We start from the raw sequence: 22,455 nt of genomic DNA on the forward strand, positions 1-22,455 counted from the left end.
TTTCACTATTCCCTCCTTGTTGTCAGCATCTTCATCATCGTCTGATTGGGCCATCAAGGCACGAGTTGAGTCATATTCATTTTCCTCGCCTTTAACTGCCATCATGGATCTATCACCAACATCAGTTTCATCTTCAGATTCACCAGAGAAATCTCCCCATGCTGCAAGAGTCTGCTTCATCACATTGTCAGCAGATCATTTTCTTTTGAAGTCCTTGAACGGAATCGGGTTTCTCTTAGCTGCCTTTTAAGGGCTGTTCTTGGAGAATTCTAGCTTCAAGAGAGGACAATCTTTGATGAAGTGTCCAGGCTTTCCACACTTATGACAGAGATCATAGTTTTTTGGTTTACTGGAGCTACCCCTTTTTAGCATTTCTCTATTTCTTCAGACCATCTTCTGAATTCTTTTGGTTAAGTAAGCCGTGTCATTGTCTTCCTCACTTGAGTCATTATTGTCACCTTTGAGTACCAGGTTCTTTTCTTCTTTGGTTCTCTTCTTTCACTGCCTATCTTCCTCTTCATAACGTAGGTTTTCATATCTCCAACCAGCTCTTCTATGGTCAACTCTTGCATGTCCTTTGATTCAGTAATAGCCTTCACCTTGCTTTCCCAAGGACTAGGTAGAATATTGAGGATTTTCCTCACTAGCTTGTTTCTAGGAATGGTTTCATCAAGTGAGTGTAACTCATTTATTATGGAAGTGAATTTTGTGTGCATATCTTGAATAGATTCATCGTCCTTCATCCTAAAGAGTTCATACTCGATAGTGAGCATATCGATCTTAGACTGTTTTACTTGGGTGGTTCCCTCATGAGCTGTTTACAAAGCTTCCTATATCTCCTTAGCAGTGTCGCAAGCGGAGATTCTATTATATTCTTCAGGTCCTATTCCACATACCAGAATCTTCTCCAAAGTTTTCCTATTTGTGTCGGTATATTCTTTACTAGTTTTTGACATTGAAAATGGAAGTTCTTCCAGTACCTTTGTTGGAACATAAGGACCATCACATATGATATCCCATAACTCAGAATCCTCAGCCATGATAAAATCATGCATTCTTGTTTTCCACCACCTATAATATTGTCCATTGAACCTGGGTGGTCAGTATCTAGATTGACCTTCTTCAAAATTTGGTGGAGCAACCATAAGGATCCTTCCTAGGTATTAGCCTAATTGGAGGAACCTGCTTTGATACCAATTGTTAGTTTGTACGAGTCCACCAAATAGTAGAGTACCTGGTCCTCTATGAGGTTATGCTGAAAATGCTAGTAAAACTGTAAGTAAGTGAGACACAGGATTTTACGTGGAAAAATCCCAACTCAAGGGGAAAAAAACCATGACCTACACCTGTAGGATTTCAACTTCACTAACTTGTAACCACCTATTACAAGCCACTTTGTAATAACTCTATTACAAAGGATTTAACTCAGCTAACTTGTGGCACTCTCACCACAAGCCACTTTGTGACTCTCTAGTTATAAAGACTTTGACTAACTTGTGATACTCTCACCACAAGCCACTTTGTCACTCTCTAGTGATAAAGACTTTAATTCATGACTAAACCTAGTCACAACATAAACTCATAGAGTTTACGGATTTTACAAGAGGATTCCTAATCAACGCTTCTGGCTAAGCAGCTTAGGAGATACAATAAGAACAATCACAAAGTTACAACTCAACTAAGGACAACAAAATACTAACTTTAGGAACTGGTCCGTAGTAGCGTTTAACTTTGTTCTTCAAGCTCGTGAGAATTGATTTTTCTGTTATGCAAAAGGCTTGAATAAAAAAAAGAAGTGTTCAAGTGATGATTTGATATAAAATCATTGTTGATACTCCTTGATGACATCACTTGAAATGATGTAAGAACTTTAGTTGGTCAAGGAATAATTGGGCACTGGAAGCAGTGCAGTACATGAATAAACAGTGTAGTCATGTCTTCTAGCTGTGTCCTATTGACCACATACTGCTACGAGAGAACAATAAGGGTATCAGGTCCTTGTTTAGTTCTTTATCCCCTAAAGCTATAGCAGTTCACATTGAGCTGGAATCTATTAACATATAGTACAACCCAAGTATGTCAGGTTCCCTATCTGGTTCTTGATAAAGTTTGTTAGATCATCAAAACATAAGTCAAAGTCATTGAAAAACCTATCACGGCCATATTCTATAATGGCTCTACGATAAATACAGTTAGAACAATACCAACCTAATAAGAAGTGAGTATGAAGCCTTCGCCGGATTCGGTATGCACATAATGTGCAAGTATTATAGTAGAGTTTCAAGGTGTTGATGTGAATTCCACCTATCTGGAAGGGAGGGTTTGAAAGAGATAGAAGATATGATGCAAGATTTAAAGGTGAATAAGGTAAAGGTGAAGAAGGTACACGATGCCCAAGTATAAAAGGTTATGAATAGTCTAGGTATCAGTTAGAGGGCTGGAAACGTCGTAATTTTGTATCAAGAAATGATAGTATTGTCGTTAGTGGCATATCTTTTAGCCTATGGTTTCCAGGTACAGAGAGGTCTAGTAAAGAGAGTAAAGAAGATTTAGCGACGAAATGATGTCTCACTTGAGGTTCCAGAATAACATAAGGAAATCTGTGATGCTATCAAATTAAAGGAAGGTTGCGAGTAGGTCACAAGCTAAAGTATGGTAGAGAGACAAGGTTTTAGGTAGACATGAGTAACGATAAGAAAAGGTGAGTGAGAAGGTGACGAGAATAGATAAGTCCTCGGGATTGAACCCATCACAACAACAGAGCTGATGGTTTCCATAAGTTATAAAAATCTAAGTATATCATGAGTGAACTCAGAGCAGTTTAAGACTAGGAGAATTTAGAAAAGATGGAATGCTTCCCTAGTGGTAGAATAAGGGTGTAATTGTGATAACTAAGAGGATGACGTTTAGGCCTTTGATTGGGTAATGATTCAAATAAAAGGGATTTCATGAATTGCATAGATTAAAATACCCCCATAAAGTGAATCACATTGTGATACTATGAAATACGATTATTAAGTTTAGTATTGACCGTAAGTCAATAAGGCAAATAACTCCAAATGTTTCCCGATGAGACGTGAGCCCTAGTAAAATGTATTAAATAAGATGTTTCAAGTGATCTGTGGTAGATTATAAATCAACATTAAGGTGAATTAGAAATAGATGGATGAATGTTCCAAAGTGTGAGATTGGATTAGGCTGTCATTCTTAAGGTGAATAGTAATGAAGAAGCATTAAGGGACTTAAATTTATACATATAGGATAAAGCGAGAGAGTAACCTGGAGTTGGGTAGCACACCTTGGCCATAATAAATCAAAGTAAGTGTTGTGGTATAGTATAAGCTACCTAGATATAGTAAAGCCATAAGCATATCTAACCGAGGCTATGAAAAAAGATATAGCAATAGTTGTAAGTTCGACAAAGTACTGACCGAAAAACATCAGTACACTTATAGATTCCAAGAGGGACAGCTTGTCATAGTTCTGTATATGTTCATAAAATGGGGCATGGAGATTGGCTACAATCTGAAAGAAAAATGAGAGAAGAGGAACATAGGCGCGCATATAAGGACAGAGTCATACAGGCTACACGATAGAGGTAGAAACAGTAACGAGATTGGAAGAATTTCGACCACAGGTGGTGGTACGAGAAAGAGGCTTAAAAGGGGGGGGGGGTTGCCCTGGGCATTGGAATTATTCACAAAACAGTTGCATAAATGGAAAGGGCAGTAGTAAAGTATTTGTAAGAAATATAGGTTATGAGACTTATAAGCGCACCATTCAACATTCTAGGATGAATGTTCCAAAGAGGCGAATGATGCTACACCTCATATCTTCATACGAAAGAGCATTCATAAGTCTATTGATGTAAACTCAGAAATGAGATCATCTTTGAGAATACATAAAGTAAATTAATCATGTTACCTTGAAGATTAAAAATCTTTCTGATCATGGATAACAAGTACCAAGAGGATCGAAAGGCTAGAAAACTAAACAAATTGAAGAAAACAAGTTTCGTCGAATGTCGACAAGTTGGGAATGTTATAACGTGTACTTCAGTGATGAGACTAGGGTTCTTATCAAGATAATGAGGTTATGTTATGAGTTATTTTAGTTGTATTATAGTTGTGTGTTATGTTTTTAAGTCAGGCAAGTTGTGGAACAAAAGTTGGCAAAGGTCATCACAAGTTACACTCATAAATGTGCTGAAAATTAGGTCAAATGTACATGAGATTTTCTCTCATATTACTTATGGGGTAATCTATCTGCAAAATTTATGATCTATTAATCTAGTTTCTAATGCATTAAACCGTTCATCGATAAGATATCTTAGTAGAAAGATATTCGCATTTTGGTAAGACTGCATCAAGCAACTCTCTATGGGACCCACAATGGCGGTAGAGATTTATTGATATATATATATATATATATATATATATATATATATATATATAAATAATTCGCCTCAAACCCATTTTAACTCATTATTTTTCAGTATCTTCAGACCCTAGACACCTAAAAACACTCTCTCAAGGTTCTCTCATCATCCAATACGCAAACAAAGGGCAAACAACACAAATCAAGTGTCAGGAATCCCATCTCGCTAGTAATTTCTTATTCTTCTTGTTGTTGCTGATTTTTGGTTTGTTCCAGCTTGCGTGGGAGGTTGTTTTAAGTGGTTTAAGTTCTTTAAAATACTATCCCAAAGTTTTCATATTAAACCTAGGTTATTTCAAATCTTGCAAATGGATTACACCATATTTCAACATCAAAAGTTAGTTCTAGTGAATAACAACACCTCTTTGAGGTTGTGTTGTCATTAAGGATAGTTGTGGGATGTGTTTGGCTGAAATTTCAAGTTTTTGCTACTGGATAAGGTGAGTATAATAGACTAGTAATTGTGCTTAAGCTTGTTTGTATGTTGGTTAAGTTGTTAGGATGATAAACTACAAGATAATACTTTAAATTAGCTTAAGTCATTTCTATGGTATTGTATTGCCATTGAGGGTTGTTGTATGCTAAATATAGCTTGGATTTCAACTTGAAGCTACTATATGAGGTATTTATATTGTGTTCTTGCATGTGCTTATGTTTATTTTGATGTTTATTAAGTTAAATGTATGGACTAGACATGAACTAGTGAATAAAATTGCTAATTGAAGATAGTTGGAGTTATGCATTATTTCCTTTGTTATAAATGTATGGTATAAGGATGGAATCATTGATAAATGACTTCATTATCATGTTAATGATGCCTTTAAGTTAATGTAAGAAGTTTATAAGGGGTGATAATGGGGTTGAAGGGTGCTGAAGGGATTAAATCCGAGCTTACCGCTCCTCGTGATATGTGGACGACTTGTTAATGAAATATTTTGTACCCTATTGTGATGTTGTTCTTATTGTATTGCTTTGGTTTTTGTTGTTGATATATTATATTGGAAGAGGCCCTTTTACAAGGGAAATGCTTCCCAAATTTACATAAAACGAGCTACAAGCTTAAATTACAGACTTAGCCTTTACTCAACAGTGATTTTAAATCTCCTTATGCTTTAGTTGACTGTGTTAAGTTGTTTGAAGAGTTGCTTGGAAGCTATTAAGGACTCAACAATGTTAAGGTATGTTAAGGATAAAGCTTTCCTTTATTTTGGCATGATCCGGTAACTACATTCTTTTGATAACGAGACATAAAGAGAAGTTCTTATTCCTGAATTTATGCATATTATCTTAGTCTTATAAGCTACAGTATTCTCCCTTATTGAGACTTCATATTCAGTTTAGTATTGTCTTCTTTCATTCAAGAGGCCAGAGAGTCTCTCTCTCTCTCTCTCTCTCTATATATATATATATATATATATATATATATATATATATATATAGTATTACAGTATTTTCACCACTATCGAGTTATAATCGATGGGCAGACCCCTATTGGGCAACCTCTGATTAGATGGTAAGTTATATACCGAGCCTACTATGGCCGAGCACCTTTGAGTGAGCCCATAATGGCCGAGATATAGAGCATATTATGGTTGAGCGCCTATGAGCGAGTCTACTATGGCAGAGCAGTTACACATACCGAGCCTTACAGGGCCGGACAACTATTTTACTTACTATTTAGAGAAATGAGCCAGTATCAATAGTTACACATATTTTCAAATTATTTTTGACTCGCAGGTACTTTTAGTTATTATATTATCAGTGTTTCAGCTTTTAGTTATTTTTTTGCCTTAAATATTCGGTACATTATTTTGTACTGACATCCCTTTTATTGGGGATGCTGCATTTCATGTTTACAGGTCCTGATAGACAGCTGGATAGACCTTCCCAGTAGACAAAGTCAAACATCAGCTTAGTTGGTAAGCTCCACTTCCTCTGAGTTACTAGGTCTATACCTTGGAGTCTATTTTACACATACAAGTTTTATGGGTAGGTCGAGGCCCTGTTCCGACCATGATACAGTTCTATTATCCCTAGAGGCTCGTAGACGAGTCCTATATATTTTTTATATCAGTATTGTGGCTTTACCAGCCCAATGTACATGTTTAGTTTGGTATTGCTCGTTGTAGACATTATTTTCAAATGATTCAGAATATGGCCTCATCGGCTAAGTTGAGGGTTACCCCTCCAAAGTTCACAGTTACAGAGTTGTACTCTTGGGTCGAGTATTGTACCGGGTGCCAGCCACATCTCTTCAGGTTTGGGGCGTGACAGCATAGGCACACAACCACATGACCCAATCATAGACGGTGGGCTCCCCTCTTAGCTTTAAGATGCAATCATATAAATCTATAACCAACAATGACACTTCCTTCTCAATTACCATGATCTCGTACCGTTAACCCCAAAAATTTCTCGTAATCTCTTGTTAAACATTTCATTAAACATTCCGAATTTTAGCCACAATCGCACATTCAACCTCCTGACAGTCGTACCATCTTCTTCAAGCGATCCAAGCTCACATTACAGTACATGCCTCCCACTGGGTAGAAAGTGGAACTCTTCGTAGGAACTTCATCAAAGTCACACAACTACTAGACTACTCACGGGAGATAGCCCACCTGTGTAGTTCCATATCGACACCTTCCAACGACATTGACCTGGTTACAACTACCACGAAATCAGCAAAACCCTTCTGAGCACACGCTCGCCCACTAGTCGAAAGCACCCGCTCATTCCCATCAACATCAAATGAAGGTCCAGGGATGCATCAAAAACTCGAAGTCATATTACATCCTAAGAAAACTATTTTGTCACATTCAAACATCCGAAACACAAAGCTACCCTCGCAAATGAAATACACAGACTTAGTCCTTTGTTCACCATGACCATAATCGTGCCAAGCTTTCTAGGACCATGTGGTCATCCTACCACGAAATCCATATGATACGTTAACATTCCTACTCTGATTTAACTATCTTCCAAAGCGAACTACTCGAACTCTAGCAATTCAATCTCCGCGAGACACCTCCCACCATGTCCTTCCTCATCCTTCATCACCCAAATACTGCCTCAAATCACAATCCATCAGTGTAGTACCCGAACTAGTAAATTGCTACCAATTCTATGTTTCCTCAAAGATCATCGTTCTCGAACCATCAACATTAGAAATAAAAATTTTAATTTAAAACCGCTACATACTTCCATCCGACAATCGCTTCTTAGGCAGCATTTGAATCCACCCTGCCCCGAAGGCAAATCAAAGAAGACCATAACACCGATGGGCTTTAATGTGCCCTAACAAGAACGATGACACCACACCACAATGAGAATTCCACCATGCTCGAACATATCAAGTCTTGCTACTCCATCAACCAAGGCCTGAACATCCATAGTCCCAATGCCTTTTCGCCGCTGGAATTAATTGTTGAACCTCTAAACCATGAACCAAAAGATCCTTATTTTGGGCCATTCACTTTTGTGACACTTACATAAGCACTCTACCATTTACACCAACACCGCAAGATAACAACACATGAATATTATAATACATTATGCATAGACTCAAAACCATAGGCAACACTAGCACTTGGCTAAAATGATAGAGCACTCTTCAACAAGATGACGTTAATAGCCCTCTTGAATATGTAGGGAGAAACATCCTGCACCACTTCTGCAGTACCACTACAACTCCTTGATGCCCAATTGATAACAAGTGCACATCATCGTATAAGATTGAGTAGGAAGAAAGCGATGGCATAAGCTACAATGGATTCAAATCATATGACGAGGAATCAAGAAGAGAAGTTCTATTATCAGTCCTGTAGCCTCTCGAAAATAAATTTAGACGTCTCTGTATCAATCCGCAAGACACTACTAGACTTGCTCATGACTCGTGAGACGTAAGTGAACCTAGAGCTCTGATACCAAGTTGTCATGACCAATTCTATACGCACATGATGTCCAAGTATTATAGTAGAGTTTCAAGGTGTTGATGTGAATTCCACCTATCTGGAAGAGAGGGTTTGAAAGAGATAGAAGATATGATGCAAGATTTAAAGGTGAGTAAGGTAAAGGTGAAGAAGGTACGTGATGCCCAAGTATAGAAGGTTATGAATAGTCTAGGTATCAAATATATGGATGTAAGCGTCGTAATTTTGTAGCAAGAAATGATAGTATTGTCGTTAGTGGCATATCTTTTAGCCTATGGTTTCCAGGTACAGAGAGGTCTAGTAAAGAGAGTAAAGAAGATTTAGCGACGATATGATGTCTCACTTGAGGTTCCAGAATAATATAAGGAAATCTGTGGTGCTATCAAGTTAAAGGAAGTTTGCGAGTAGGTCGCAAGCTAAAGTATGGTAGAGAGACAAGGTTTTAGGTAGACATGAGTAACGATAAGAAAAGGTGAGTGAGAAGGTGACGAGAATAAATAAGTCCTCGGGATTGAACCCATCACAACAAGAGAGCTGATGGTTTCCATAAGTTATAAAAATCTAAGTATATCATGAGTGAACTCAGAGGAGTTTAAGACTAGGAGAATTTAGAAAAGATGGAATGCTTCCCTAGTGGTAGAATAAGGGTGTAATTGTGATAAATAAGAGGATGACGTTTAGGCCTTTGATTGGGTAATGATTCAAAGAAAAGGGATTTCATGAATTGCATAGATTAAAATACCCCCATAAAGTGAATCACATTGGGATGCTATGAAATACGATTATTAAGTTTAGTATTGACCGTAAGTGAATAAGGCAAATAAATCCAGATGTTTCCCGATGAGACGTGAGCCCTAGTAAAATGTATTACATAAGAGGTTTCAAGTGATCAGTGGTAGATTATAAATCAACATTAAGATTAATTAACAATAGATGGATGAATGTTCCAAAGCGTGAGATGGGATTAGGTTGTCATTCTTAAGATGAATAGTAATGAAGAAGCATTAAGGGACTTAAATTTATACATATAAGATAAAGCGAGAAAGAAACCTGGAGTTGGGTAGTAGACCTTGGCCATAATAAATCAAAGTAAGGGTTGTGGTATAGTATAAGCTACCTAGATATAGTAAAGCCATAAGCATAGCTAATCGAGGCTATGAAAAAAGATATAGCAATAGTTGTAAGTTCGACAAAGTATTGACCGAAAAACATCAGTACACTTATAGATTCCCAGAGGGACAGCTTGTCATAGTTCTGTATATGTTCATAAAATGGGGCCTGGAGATTGGCTACAATCTGAAAGAAAAATGAGAGAAGAGGCACATAGGCGCGCATATAAGGACAAAGTCATACAGGCTACACGATAGAGGTAGAAACAGTAACGAGATTGGAAGAATTTCGACCACAGGTGGTGGTACGAGAAAGAGGCTTAAGGGGGGGGGAGGGGAGGAATGCACTAGGCTTTGGATTTATTCATAAAACAGTTGCATACATGGAAAGGGCAGTAGTAAAGTATTTGTAAGAACTATAGATTATGAGACTTATAAGCGCACCATTCAACATTCTAGGATGAATGTTCCAAAGAGGCGAATGATGCTACACCTCATATCTTCATACGAAAGAGCATTCATAAGTCTATTGATGTAAACTCAGAAATGAGATCATCTTTGAGACTACATAAAGTAAATTAATCATGTTACCTTGAAGATTACAAATCTTTCAGATCATGGATAACAAGTACCAAGAGGATCGAAAGGCTAGAAAACTAAACAAATTGAAGAAAACAAGTTTCGTCGAATGTCGACAAGTTGGGAATGTTATAACGTGTACTTTAGTGACGAGACTAGGGTGCTTATCAAGATAATGAGGTTATGTTATGAGTTATTTTAGTTGTATTATAGTTGTGTGTTATGTATTTAAGTCAGGAAAGTTGTGGAACAAAAGTTGGCAAAGGTCATCACAAGTTACACTCATAAATGTGCTGAAAATTAGGTCAAATGTACATGAGATTTTCTCTCATATTACTTATGGGGTAATCTATCTGCCAAATTTATGATCTATTAGTCTAGTTTCTAATGGATTAAACCGTTCATCGATAAGATATCTGAGTATAAAGATATTCGCATTTTTGTAAGACTGCATCAAGCAACTCTCTATGGGACCCACAATGGCGGTAGAGATTTATTGATATATATATATATATATATATATATATATATATATATATATCCTCAAACCCATTTTAACTCATTATTTTTCAGTATCTTCAGACCCTAGACACCTAAAAACACTCTCTCAAGGTTCTCTCGTCGTCCAATACCCAAACAAAGGGCAAACAACACAAATCAAGTGTTAGGAATCCCATCGTGCTAGTAAGTTTCTTGTTCTTCTTGTTGTTGCTGATTTTTGGGTAGTTCCAGCTTGCGTGGGCGTTTGTTTTAAGTGGTTTAAGTTCTGTAAAATACTATCCCAAGGTTTTCATATCAACCCTAGGTTATTTCAAGTCTTGAAAATGGATTACACCATATTTCAACATCAAAAGTTAGTTCTAGTGAATAACAACACCTCTTTGAGGTTGTGTTGTCATTAAGGATAGTTGTGGGATGTGTTTGGCTGAAATTTCAAGTTTTTGCTATTGGTTAAGGTGAGTATAATAGACTAGTAATTGTGCTTAAGCTTGTTTGTATGTTGGTTAAGTTGTTAGGATGATAAACTACAAGATAATACTTGGATTAGCGTAAGTCATTTCTATGGTGTTGTATTGCCATTGAGGGTTGTTGTATGCTAAATATAGCTTGGATTTCAACTCGAAGCTACTATAGGAGGTATTTATATTGTGTTCTTGCATGTGCTTATGTTTATTTTGATGTTTATTAAGTTAAATGGATGGACTAGACATGAACTAGTGAATAAAATTGCTAATTGAAGATAGTTGGAGTTATGGATTATTTCCTTTGGTATAAATGTATGGTATAAGGATGGAATCATTGATAAATAACTTCATTATCATGTTAATGATGCTTTTAAGTTAATGTAAGAAGTTTATAAGGGGTGATAATGGGGTTGAAGGATGCTGAAGGGATTAAATCCGAGCTTACCGCTCCTCGTGATATGTGGACGACTTTTTAATGAAATATTTTGTACCCTATTGTGATGTTGTTCTTATTGTATTGCTTTGGTTTTTGTTGTTGATATATTATATTGGAAGAGGCCCTTTTACAAGGGAAATGCTTCCCAAATTTACATAAAACAAGCTACAAGCTTAAATTACAGACTTAGCCTTTACTCAACAGTGATTTTGAATCTCCTTATGCTTTAGTTGACTGTGTTAAGTTGTTTGAAGAGTTGATTGGAAGCTATTAAGGACTCAACAATGTTAAGGTATGTTAAGGATGAAGCTTTCCTTTATTTTGGCATGATCCGGTAACTACATTCTTTTGATAACGAGACATAAAGAGAAGTTCTTATTCCTGAATTTATGTATATTATCTTAGTCTCTATATATCTCTCTCTCTCTCTCTCTCTCTCTCTCTCTCTCTCTCTCTCTCTCTCTCTCTCTCTCTCTCTCTCTCTCTCTCTCTCTCTCTCTCTCTCTCTCTCTCTCTCTATATATATATATATATATATATATATATATATATATATATATATATATATATATATATTATTTTCATTACCATCGAGCTATAATCGATGCGCAAGCCTCTATTGGGCAACCTCTGATCAGATGGTAAGTTATATACCGAGCCTACTATGGCCGAGCGCATATGAGCGAGCCCAGTTGGTTGAGATACAAAGCCTAGTATGGTCTAGTGCTTCTGAGCGAGCCTACTATGGCAGAACAGTTACACATACCGAGCCTTACAGGGCCGGACAACTATTTTACTTACTATATTGAGACAAATGAGCCAGTATCAATAGTTACGCATATTTTCAAATTATTTTTGACTCGCAGGTACTTTTAGTTATTATATTATCAGTGTTTCATCTTTTAGTTATTTTTTCGCCTTAAATACTAGGTACATTATTTTGTACTGACATCCCTTTTATTGGGGATGCTGCATTTCATGCCTGCAGGTCATGATAGACAGATGGATAGACATTCCTAGTAGACAAAGTCAAACATCAACTTAGTTGGTAAGCTCCACTTCCTCTGAGTTACTAGGTCTATACCTTGGAGTCTATTTTATACATACAAGTTTTATGGGTAGGTCGAGGCCCTATTCCGACCATGATACAGTTCTATTATCCCTAGAGGCTCGTAGACGAGTCCTATATATTTTTTATATCTGTATTGTGGCTTTACTAGCCCTATGTACATGCTTAGTTTGGTATTGCTCATTGTAGACATTATTTTCAGATGATTCAGAATATGGCCTCATCGGCTAAGTTGAGGGTTACCCCTCCAAAGTTCACAGTTACAGAGTTGTACTCTTGGGCCGAGTATAGTACCGGGTGCCAGCCATATCTCTTCAGGTTTGGAGCGTGACAGCATAGGCACACAACCACATGACCCAATCATAGACGGTGGGCTCCCATCTTAGCTTTAAGATGCAATCATATAAATCTAGAACCAACAATGACACTTCCTTCTCAATTACCATTATCTCATACCGTTAACCCCAAAATTTCTCGTAATCTCTTGTTAAACATTTCATAAAACATTTCGAATTTCAGCCACAATCGCACACTCAACCTCCTAACAGTCGTACCATCTTCTTCAAGCGATCCAAGCTAAAATCACAGTACATGCCTCCCGCTGGGTAGAAAGTGCCCGCTCATTCCCATCAACATCAAATGAAGGTCCAGCGATGCATCAAAAACTCGAAGTCATATTACATCCTAAGCAAACTATTTTGTCACATTCAAACTTCAGAAACACAAAGCTACCCTCGCAAATGAAATACATAGACTTAGTCCCTTGTTCACCATGACCATAATCATGCCAAGCTTTCTAGGACCATGTGGTCATCCTACCACAAAATCCATATGATACGTTAACATTACTACTCTGATTTAATTATCTTCCAAAGCGAACTACTCGAAATCTAGCAATTCAATCTCCGCGAGACACCTCCCACCATGTCCTTCCTCATCCTTCATCACCCAAATACTGCCTCAAATCACAATCCATCACTGTAGCACCAGAACTAGTAAATTGATACCAATTCTATGTTTCCTCAAAGATCATTGTTCTCGAACCATCAACATTAGAAATAAAAATTCGACTTTAAAACCGCTACATACTTCCATCCGACAATCGCTTCTTAGGCAGTATTTGAATCCACCCTGCCCCGAAGGCAAATCAAAGAAGACCGTAACACCGATGGGCTTTAATGCACCCCAACAAGAACGATGACACCACACCACAATGAGAATTCCACCACACTCGAACATATCAAGTCTTGCTACTCCATCAACCAAGGCCTGAATATCCATAGTCCTATTGCCTTTTCGCTGCTGGAATTAATTGCCGAACCTCTAAACCATGAACCAAGAGATCCTTATTTTAGGTCATTCACATTTGTGACACATACATAAGCATTGTACCATTTACACCAACACCGCAAGATAACAACACATGAACATTATAATACATTATGCATAGCCTCAAAACCATAGGCAACACTAGCACTTGGCTAAAATGATAGAGCACCCTTCAACAAGATGACAATAATAGCCCTCTTGAATATGTAGGGAGAAACATCCTGCACCACTTCTGCAGTACCACTACAACTCCTTGATGCCCAATTGATAACAAGCGCACATCATCGTATAAGATTGAGTAGGAAGAAAGTGACGGCATAAGCTACAATGGATTCAAATCATATGACGAGGAATCAAGAAGGGAAGGGCTCTTATCAGTCATGTGGCCTCTCGAAAATAAATTTAGACGTCTCTGTATTAATCCGCAAGACACTACTAGACTTGCTCATGACTCGTGAGATGTAAGTGAACCTAGAGCTCTGATACCAAGTTGTCATGACCAATTCTCGTTATAGGTCGTGATAGTGCCCGACATCGCCATTAGGCAAGCCAACGATGAACTACCAACTTAATTATTCATTTTACTACATTCAAAATCATAAATTTTATTAGGTAAAGAGATTTACGCATTTAAAAGCATAGGTACATACATAATTAATAAGGCATAAAAATAAAAGATGGTAATAATATGCAAATCCGTAACATAAACTAAAATATCCCAAAACCTGGTATCACAAGTGCACGAGCATTTATCAACAACAACAACAACAACAACAACAACAACAACAACAACAACAACAACAATAATAATAATAATAATAATAATAATAATAATAATAATAATAATAATAATAATAATAATAATAATAATAATAATACAGCCGTGGTGGTGATTATGACTGAATTTAAGATGAAGTAAATAATATGATGAAGACTCTGTGGGCTGTGCTACGTAGCATAGAATGCAGCTCAACATAAAGTCTCCTCAGCAGTTGCACCTATGCGCCAACATGACTACCAAATGAAACTATCTGATCCTGCACATTTAGTGCAGAAGTGTAGCAAGAATACGTAAATTAATACGTACCTAGTAAGTATCTAGCCTAACCCCTGAGAAGTAGTGACGAGGGGTCGACATCGACATTTACTAGTGGTCCAATAAATCAATATGATAACTCATAACAGATATGAAGCACAACAGTAGTAATGAGATAAAACTGTAACTAACAAAATCTTCCAAAAATTTCCTTTAACGATATAAATCTCTCAAATCTCATATGCTATCTCAACATATTAGAAATATCAAGTGTCAATCTCAAACATATAAGGAATACCATTTAAAATGTCAGGCCTCATTTGAAGGAAAATCTCGTGAATATATGGACTACTAGCGATATAACGCAGGATTATGCGAAGGTCGTATAGCTCAATCCAGAGTGATGTGTACATTACCGAGGTTCGACCGACACGAATCAAATATGCATCTCAATATAATGCAGAGGCATTTGGCCCGATCCACAGGAAAGGAAGAAACTTAATGACTTACGAGTCACGTGTATACAACATAGATACAGAAGCATAAAGTAAACATGACTTTTTACTGTTTATTAATTATCTCGCCAAACAACTCAGGGTAATAAGACTCAGCCTAATATATTTCCCGATCAATTTCAATTATAAATTAAATTAATTAAACTAGCAAATTGTCACGACCCCGGTTCTCCCTCCGTGAACCATTGTGATGGCACCTAGTCTCTATGACTAGGTAAGCCTAACAATGCGGAAAATAAACCAACTTGCGGAAGAAAACAATTAGAAACTAAAATGGTGAAATAAAATGGCGTTTAAGAGTGTCGTTCGACATACACAATATCAACTCTCAAAAACTAATACATTTTCCAAAACCCGGAATCTCATTATCACAAGCCTTTGAATGTCTACAAGTATGTAACTCCAGAATGTCTAACAAAGAACGAATATATAGAAGGGCTAATACAAAAGGGAGAGTAGAAAGGGACTCTTCAGTCTGCGGATGCGGCCTATATACCTTAGAGTCTATGCGTACGCCTCATCTTAAGCGTGATAAGTCTGAGTGGAGGTACCTAGATCTATACATGAAAAACATGCATAAAAAGGGCATGAGTACACCACAACGGTACTCAGCAAGTGCCAAGCCTAACCTCGGTCGGGTAGTGGCGAGGAAGGTCAGGGCCCTACCGAGGTTAAATAAAATATAAAGGTTTGACAGTGTAGAACAGAACAGTATAAATAAGTACAACAATAAAAGTAATACAGGATATAAAGGACAGTAACAACTACTACAGAGGCAAAGTAAACTCAGAAAGAAATACAGCTAAACACAAAGATAACAACCAGGGATCTCCCAGGATACCGTCCTGTAGTCCCAAATGTGAATGTCCAATGGATCTCCCGGGATACCATCTTGTAGTCCAACTCATAATGCGAGGGGATCTCCCGGAATACCAATCCGTAGTCCCAAATATAAATACTCAATATCGGGGGAATCTACCGGGTGCAGTCCCGTAGTTCCAATGTATATGTGCAGTGGAATCTCCCTGAATACTGTTCCGTAGTCCCAAAGTAAATATTCAGGGGGATCTCCCGGGATACCGTCCCGCAGTCCCAAAGTATACACACAACAACAACAACAAGAGCATAAAGTTCAATTCAAGTTCCATACCAAGGTAAAACAGGTATTTCTAACCTAGCATGCTGCACGTAATCTAAATAAGGCAGTTTGAACAAATAAGGCAATTAAGTCAATTAGACATGCTTTCGTAAGCTAACAACATGCTTAAATTGCAAGTAATATAAACAGGAAAGGAAACATATTGGTAATTACTTAATAAAAGCCGGATTTTCAATAATTAGCATAAGTACGCACTCGTCACCTCACGTACAAGGCATTTCAATTATCAATAATAACAAATCCTGAGGGGAAGGTCCCCCACACAAGGTTAGGCAAGCCACTTACCTCGAACCGGCTCAAAGTCAACCCGAAACTGCGTTCTTGCCACGAGTACTCAACTCCAAATGGCCCAAATCTATTCAATTAAATTGCATAATATAAATAACACTTCAAGTAACTGATTTTACAAAGAAATTCTAAGCTAATACGCAAAATTAGGTAAAATAACCTAAATACCCCTCAGGCCCACATCTCGAAATCGGGTAAAACTTACATTTCTAGAATCCTCACACTCTCACGAGTTCATTCATACCAAAAGTACCAAAATCTGGCCTCAAATGGTCCCTCAAATCATCACTCAAAGGTCTCTAATTAATCAAGCCCTAACCCCAATTATCACTGATTTTCCTTAAACTTTCTTGCTTAAAATGATAAAAATCACCCCAATAACGAGTTTAGGAACCAAAGGCCTTACCCCAATGAATTCCTCTTAAAATCTCCATTGAAAATGCTTCCAAGACTTCTTCCCGTTTGAAAAGAGGTGAAAATAACTCAAATTCGCGAAGGCAACTATTTATATGTTCTGCCCAGCTAATCCGCTTCTGCGGTCATGGGACCGCACCTGTGGTCCTGCTTTTGCGGAACAAATGTCCATCTTCGATAAATCACTAAACTTCAGCTTTCCGCACTTGCGACTCCCCATACGCAGATACGGCACCACTTCTGTGGTAAAGCTCCTCCCGCTTCTGCGACTCCTGTTGTTCCTCCCCTCTTCCGCTTCTGTGATGATGCCACCTCTTATGCGGCTACGAACCTGCAGGACCCAACCGCAAGTGCGGTTATGATAGAAGATCAGCAGCTGAAGCTGCTCAAATAACTCCCAATTCTTCTGATAACCTCCCGAAACCATTCCGAGGCCCCTGGGACCTCAACCAAAAACACAAAAAAGTCTAGTACCACTAACCAAACTTATACCAATCCTTAATACACCTATAACAGCATCAAAATGATGAATCTACCACAGATTCAAGCCTAAGAATTCCCAAACTCTTTATTTACGCTTTCGATCAAAAAGTCTATCAAACCTCGTGCGAATGAGCTGAAATTTTGCACACACGTCACATTCAACACTACAGAGCTACTCCAACTTACGGAATTCCATTCCGACCTTTGGATCAAAATCTCACTATCGAACCGGAAACTTCAAAATTCGACTTTCGGCATTTCAAGCCTAAATTAGCTACGGACCTCCAAAACACAATCCTAATACGTCCCTAAGCCCGAACAGATCTAATGAAACCATCAGAATTCCTTTCCGAGTCCGTCTTCACACTGTTCTGACTACGGTCAAAATTCCAAAACTTAAGCTCTCATTTAGGGACTAAGTGTTCCAAAACTCTCCGAAACTCAAAATCGAACATCCCGGCAAATTAAAATAGCAGAAATAAATACGGGAAAAGCAGTTAATAGGGGATCGGGGCGTTAATTCTTAAAACGACCGACCGGGTCATTACACAAATTGAGTTCAAATAATTTAAATATTATATGGTAAGATCTTAAGTCTACCAGGACATAAACATGATTTAGCTACGTACAGACTCTTTTCACCTAGTGTGTACGTAGCACCCACAACTAGTAGCACATAACAATTACATCATCTAGGGGTAGTTTCCCCCTCACAAGGTTAGACAGGAGACTTACCTCGCTCCGAAGTTCCATACTGGCTCCAACACTTCTCTAACACCTCAAATCATTGTCTATCAATCCATAACTAGTTAAATAATATGAAAACCAATAAAAATACACTATAACACTCATACTTAACTAATTTATAACAATTTCCAACTCCGCTCATCGTGAGGAGGTTGATTTTATGGGAAGAGCTATTTTTGAGGATTGATTTGGCCTAGTTGAAGTAAGTATCTTGCCTAAATTTGTGCGGGAAAACTACCCCTTAGGATTTGAGTTGATAGTGTTATTCGTATTATGTGGAAGGCGTGTACATGAGGTGGCGAGTATGTACACAAGCTATATGTTGTATTTCATCGGTTTAGACTTTTAGACTTCTTCCATACATTTAATTGAATTTTTCATAACATGCTATATCTTCCATTGTTAAATCTACTATCACATGCTCTATTTCACATTGTTAACACATGTTCTATCTTTTATTCTTATAATTTCTTTTATATAATATAGTTGAAGTTATAATTACCTCTCTTATACGTACTCTTACTTGAAGTTGTTATTTCGTGGGAATATATTCTTGCTAGGTTATTGATGTTAAAGCACAACACAAAATTGATGTTCACTGGCCATCCAAAGATAGTATAATTTAATTATAGTCTCCACAGGGATTGAATTTACATAATGTTCAAGTAATTTCTGGCTTGATGATATTTAGGATGATTACACTTTGGTTGGAATGATTATGAACTACAACTAACTATTAAAAATAAAGCAAATGACAATTGATCACTAAAAACTAGAGACTAGCATGGTTGTTATCAATGTGAGAAATAAGTGCGATATTGTTATTCTGGAATCGACACTGTTTAATTTCACTATTAATGTTCTATTGATTCTCTTGAATTCAATAGGTTATTATTTTATTTTTCTCAGGTTCCTCTCTCGATTAAACCTAAACATTTATAATAAGCTAATATGAAATGAGGTGAAACTTGCAAGAATCTATTGGTAAGAATGTCCTAAGAGAAACTTCTCTCGAATATTTCTAAATCTTAATTAAGAAGCAGACTATAAAACTTTTTTCGATTACTATAAAGAAGTACCACAATGAATTAAGGCATACGTTTCAATAATATTCAGTATTACGCTCTTCTTCCGATTAAACACACTAATTAATATAGTCACAACTAGAGTTAAAGATCTTCCAATAAATTCAAGCAATAAAACAATTATTAAATCTATAGATAACAATCAAGTCAATAAATCATGTTAAACCATAGTGGAAACTACTCCATAATCATGGAGGAAGTCATCACAAATAGAAGTAAAGAGTAAGAAAACATCAATCCAACATTACAATCCAAACTCCCGTATTAAATTGATGGAAAGATGATGAAATTTCGTATCTTCAAGCCTCCAATGCTCTCCAAAATCTCCCTAGGTCAAAAGTCCCTTTAAAAATATGTTTTTAGTATATTTATACCCTGTAGGAGCGGGCCTGGACAAAAGTGTCCTTTCCAAGCCAAAATAGGAAAATACTCCGAGGAATTTGTACAGGCGCACAGCCCCATGCACCGCGGCAGTGTTATTTTTTATAGAGTATTTCTTTTTAATCATTTTTTGTTATCCAAACTTGATCCTAGACCTCTCAAGGAGATCCCGGTTTATATTTTTGGGCCTTTACTCAGACTTCAAAGCTTTAGATTATCTTTTTAACTCGGAATCACTTCCTGCAAGGCATATAGCAAGTAATAAGTGCATTTTACTATATTTTAAGTTCAAACACAGGTAAAATACAATAATTAAAATGCAAATTATGACTAAAATATGAGTTTCTAGCCTACCATCATGTAGTGAAAGTTACTATCACATTGAGGTTGAAGTTGTTGATTATTGAGATATCCTTCCTTGTTGAGTATTTCTCATTCATTTTGTTATTGTTGAGATTCTTGTACACATTGTGGTTGAGCCATGGGCGATATGTTATGGTAACACTGGTATTGATGATTTTGGCAAGTATTGTGGCATATGGGCACATGTGGTACGAGTTGATCGTTATGTTGTGACAGTGATACGCACGCGCTGGTATAAGAATAGGGGTTGATACGCATGGGGTGAGATGAGGTAGGATTTATACGTGTGTTTCTAGTAAGGGAATTATTTGAAGCCACACTGTGAGATAAAGGGGCTAAAACTCATGTAGCTATTTCGAAAAAAAAAATTCAAAATAAATACAAAAACTCACGCGGTGATATAAGGAAGATTGTTATTGTGACTTATGAAATGAGATTATGAGGTGCGGTACCTTGGTTGTGATTCTTGTGGCACCTTCTATGTTAAAAGGCTTGTTGGTTGAACAGTTCTTGTTGATTATTCATTTGTCTTACTTGTATTTGTCCGTATTTGATAACTTGTTATTTTATTCATGTATTCATTTCTTGCTGCCTCTACTGTAGTTTCCGTTGTTAGCTTACACTATTGTACTTCTTATTGTCATTCATTTCCTCGCTTTCCATTAATAAATTAAGCGATACATTGTTCAGTTTTCTTGTCCTAGTAGGTACCTCGACTTGGCCTCGTCACTACTCTGCCGAGGTTAGGCTTGATACTTACAGGGTACTGTTGTGGTGTACTCATACTTTGCTATTGCACATTTTTGTGTAGATCCAAGTACATCTGCTTGTGTCGGACGCCATAGATGCTTCGGTTATTTTTTGGAGACTTCAAGGTATACATGCTCCATGCTTGGAGGCTTTACCTTTCGTTATTTACCTTACTACTGTTTATCCTATTCTTAGATAGTGTTGTATTAGAGATTTTTATACATTTTCAAAGAGCTTATGACTCAGTTTCACCAATTATGGGGATTATGTTACTGATATTCTGTTTTTGAGTTATTATGAGCTTATTCGGTTTATTTTATTATCTTAACTTGTTTATCTAGTCTTAAAAATAAGTAACGTCACGATAAGGTGAAAAATTGGAATTGTAACAGTAAAAAGGTTTACGCGTTCTAGACGCATGCAGACAAGCAAAATAGGATTTGCTATAATGAATACTTCTACGGCAAGCTAGACAGGCAGTAGGTAAACCAAATTCTAGCTAGCTTGCACTTATAGAGCTTGTCTAAGCAAAGTAACCTCACTCTATATGAGGATGTCCCTAAATCCCTAATCTGGCCCATCCTCTAGAATGTGTTAGACTCTGCGAGGAGGATTCCTAAATAATGTACTTCCTCCGTTGTAGTTTATGTGAACTTATTTATTTTGTGATCCGTTGCATAAATAATGATCTCTTTCTAAATTTGGAATCAATTTAGCTTAAACATACAATTATATCCTTAATGAGAAGTTTCTATAACCACACAAATACTCCGGACCCCTTTTTGATTTGTTTAGGACCACAAATTCCACAAATCTTTATTTTTTCTTAAACTCTCAATCAAACTGATTCACATAAATTGGAACGGAGGGAGTACAACAATTGAGAATATTCTTGACCAGAAAGTATATATAATTATTCTAAATCGGAATAATCCTACTCAAGATGAGGGCAGTCCTGTTCTTCTACTCCTTCCCTTACACTTTATGTGGCACAATATTCTTTTAACTAATAAAAAATAATCTTTCTTACTTGAAAACTTTTTAATTTTAAACTTTTAATTTTATTTTTAATCATAAATAGTTATTACCATAAAAATCTCATTATATGTTTAAAATTATAAGATTGAAAATTTCTTATTTTTTCCTTAAATTTTGTGTCTAATTAAATTGCGCCCCACAAATTGAACGGCGAGAGTACTACAAAGGTAGCTAGATTCTTCCATTTGTTTCCTTCCTCTCAAATTGCCAATAGAAAACTTGGTTAAGAACATTCTCCGTGAACAACGGCACTAAATTCTATTGTGTTCTGCGTCATATCCCACCTTCATAAAAAAGGTGGAGTACAAAAATTTGACATTTTCTGTGTCTAGCTTTTCCT

General features: G+C 36.9%; 1 long non-coding RNA gene across 2 annotated transcripts; it reads left to right on the forward strand.

Moving 5' to 3' along the window:
- Positions 1-4,551: 4,551 nt before the first annotated feature.
- On the forward strand, positions 4,552-21,283 carry LOC142164875 (uncharacterized). Of its 2 annotated transcripts, XR_012695950.1 has the most exons (4): positions 4,552-5,615; positions 6,297-6,356; positions 12,447-12,506; positions 21,139-21,283. It is a non-coding gene; the product is annotated as an uncharacterized LOC142164875 (long non-coding RNA). The 2 variants fall into 2 exon arrangements; XR_012695949.1 differs by lacking the exon at positions 4,552-5,615 and having other exon boundaries at positions 5,915-6,356.
- Positions 21,284-22,455: the final 1,172 nt, after the last annotated feature.

Source organism: Nicotiana tabacum, chromosome 10 (assembly GCF_000715075.1).
Source record: "Nicotiana tabacum cultivar K326 chromosome 10, ASM71507v2, whole genome shotgun sequence".
Lineage (NCBI taxonomy): Eukaryota > Viridiplantae > Streptophyta > Magnoliopsida > Solanales > Solanaceae > Nicotiana > Nicotiana tabacum.